At 37.2% G+C, this 3,425-nt stretch overlaps 1 pseudogene; it reads right to left on the reverse strand.

Annotated features, from left to right (window-relative positions):
• Nucleotides 1-1,831: 1,831 nt before the first annotated feature.
• Nucleotides 1,832-2,793, reverse strand: LOC111534795 (annotated as a pseudogene).
• Between the last annotated feature and the right edge of the window lie 632 nt (nt 2,794-3,425).

The raw sequence follows: 3,425 nt of genomic DNA on the forward strand, positions 1-3,425 counted from the left end.
CCAAAGTCTCATTCTCATTTTGGGATTAGTTCTAAGCCCAGAATCTCAGCCTGAAAATCAGGACAAAGTATGAATAAGACCCCTTGGATTCAGTTCTTTTGTACAGCTCCATGAGTGCAGCTTCTCTCAATCTGAAGATTTGTGAAGTAAATCAAATGAGTTATCTGTCTCCTATACAGCCAACATACAATTGTGATACAGAGATAGAATAACTGCAATAGATACTCACATGTGAAATAGTGGCAAAGGCATATAACAGCCACTTGTCTATTATAATTCTAAAGTACAGCCAGAAAAACACCACCACTTTCCTAATAAGGAGCCAATCCTACTCCTCCTCCCTGGGAGTAATTCTCCATGGCTTGACTACAACCACGGGGAAATTAACTCTATATTCTACGTCATTTTTTTTTTTTTTTTTTTTTTGGAAAAAATGGCCTGTATATACATGTGAGTAGCTTTCTCAGCCTGCTTCCTGCTTAATAAAGTTAAAAATCTAAGAACTTCTTTTTATTTTGCAATGACTATGTCATTTTCCACCAAAGCTCATGGTACTTATAACTGCACATTTTTCTTAAAATCTGAGTTCTCTACAAAAATTTGAGTTTACTCTATTAGACAAAAGTCATACCCACATATACCTTTTAGATTTTTACCTTTCTGATTTTGTCTGAGAGTTACAGTACTCTGAAAAAATTTCTAAAGATTCTTAGAAGCTTCTTTAATTGAAAGCCTCTATAAGATGCAAACTTAAATATTTATCTATTGTTAGCAAAGGATCTTACAGCCTTTTTCTGGAGATGATACTACACCCTGGGACCATTTTTCACCATGAGAATTTTTTGTCATTTGGAGAAGCCAGGGGTGGAGAGAGGTAATTTTTTATTTGAACCTAGCCAGATACATCACCTTTGTATTTACTCTAAATGTTGTTTGAACCTTAAACAATTTCATTTATTACTTCATATTTCTTTATACGTACATTACCATATGTAGCATAAAAATAGTGTTGGTACTTCCAGTACTTTGCTTTAAAATCTCCTTAGCCAAACACATATGTTTATTAAGTATACTTTACAATTTTTCATATTATTGCTACAGATGTCTGAAGTCTCAATTGGACTGAATATCCAAGATGGCTTACTGATATAGCTAGCTGTTGTTGGCTGTTGGCTGGGATCTCCACTGGGGCTACCCACTAGAATATTTAAATATGATTTCCAAATTGTTTATGAACGTTTAAGAATTCCAAGACTTAAAAGATAGCATGTTGATCATATATAACTAGACAGATTAGTCTTATAAATAGGTTAAAAGACATACGTAAAATCCTCACAATTTGAGATACCTTTGTAGGACACTTTCCAGATGAGATTCAGTAAAGATAGAGCAAAAAATTACCCTCTTTTAAGAATCCTTCAGGAAAATAAATCTTCTAAGAGACAGTGGTTCTCAAACTTTAGTGGTCATCACAGTCCCCTGGGGATCTTGGTAAAAATGCAAATGCAAAAATGCAAGTAAGCTCTATCCTACTTTAATGGGCTTACTATACATTCTTCAACAGTTCTGGTGATTCTGATAGCTAAGGAATCTTATCTGAAAATGAGATATAAATTTCCCTCTGATCCTTTTATACATGAAATTTTTTCAACTTTTATTTAGCTTCTCTACCTATTCATCTTGTCTCACTGTTTCCTATAACACATGGTGGATTTACAGGATTTCATATACATTTAAGTCAATGTTGTAAGGATTCCAGTTTTTAAAAAATAAGAAATACCAGAAAATCAATATAATTACCTGATTTCTTTCCCAAGCTGTCAGCTTCATGTCACTGGTTCCCTTTAGAGAAAAAGAGGAGGAGGATTTTGTCTCAAATCTGCTTGGTCTTCACTCCATAGATGATTGGATTGAGTGCAGGGGGGATAGCTACGTAGAGGTTGGCAAATAGTATGTGGAAGGAGTGAGGAATATTGTGACCAAAACGGTGGGCAAGGACAGAGAATATGGCTGGTGTGTAGAATGTAAGAATGACACAAATGTGGGAACCAGATGTGCTGAGGGCTTTCTGGTGGGTATCTAAGGATGGAAGGTTAAAGATAGCATGAAGAATAAGAGTGTAGGAGATGCCAGTGAGAATCAGGTCTGATATGACAGTCATTATAGGCACAGCAAAGCCATACCAGATGTTGATGGAGATGTACGCACAGGCAAGTTGGGCAATGCCTATGTGCTTACAGTATGTGTTGGGAATGATGAATGTTTTACAGAAAGGTAGTCGCTTTAACAGGAACACACATGGGAAGATGATACAAAAGCTCCTGCTGGTAATACTCACCACAATCTTAGTAATAATTTCATGAGTGACAATAGTGGTGTATCTTAGAGGGAAGCCAATAGCAACATAATGATCAAACGCCATGGCCAAGAAGGATGACAGAATCCATGGCAAAGCTGTAGTGGAGAAAAAACATCTAAGTAAGACATCCAGGAAAGGTTATTTCCTGAGGACCCAGCCAGAAGATGCTGAATGTTTCTGGTAAACCTGTATTAGGCAGCATGAGATCTGTAGCAGCCAGCATGGAAAGGAAAAAGAACATGGGTTCATGGAGGCTCTGCTCCATAGAAATGAGGTAGGGAAGGACACTATTGCCTGCAAGTGCCACAAGGTAGGCAATAAAGAAGGGAATCCCTAGCCAGATGTGAAACTAACTGCTCCAGCCCTGGGATCCCCAGTAGGATGAATGGGCCCGGATTGAAGCTGCTCAAGTTGAATGTTGTCATTATGGTCATCGATTAGATGTGTCTCGTGAACTGAAAATAAAAGTTGTATGGCTGATTGTTACTGTGATCTACAAAAATCTGCCTCTGATCGGAAGGACCCTTCTCCAATATTATCCCCTCACTTTCAGTTCTAGGAAGTGACAACTTATCCCTCTTCTCTTCTCTTTACAATAAAGATCTGTCAAATTTTCAGTTATAATTTTAAGCCATAATAAAAATGTTATTGCAATATTTCTCAGAAATACGTCATATAATTTAAACCAGTCTTGCCTACCTCTCAGCAACCCAACAAGTTTTCTAAGAAAACATATGCATAAAATAACATTAGGCAGAGAAACATTGTTACTAGTCAGAGATTTGAAGCAAAATTCATTGTGAAATCTCCTGTTCCTGGGAAACTGAAATAACAACTCTAGAGGATCACAAGGGGTTTAACAAAAGCAGACTCAGTTTCTAAAACCTAAGTAGACAACGCTGTCTCTTTCTTCCTTGCTTCTCCCCCAACCACTAAAACATCTGCCTGGGTTGCTATTACTCTTACAGAAAAGCTCACCAACATAAAGAGGAAATGGAGAACATTCCTCCATAAAAAGGTTTAAGTGGTTTAATCTGCCCCTTCAGACATTCCTAGGTTGGAGAAA

The sequence above is a fragment of the Piliocolobus tephrosceles genome, chromosome 13, assembly GCF_002776525.5.
Source record: "Piliocolobus tephrosceles isolate RC106 chromosome 13, ASM277652v3, whole genome shotgun sequence".
Lineage (NCBI taxonomy): Eukaryota > Metazoa > Chordata > Mammalia > Primates > Cercopithecidae > Piliocolobus > Piliocolobus tephrosceles.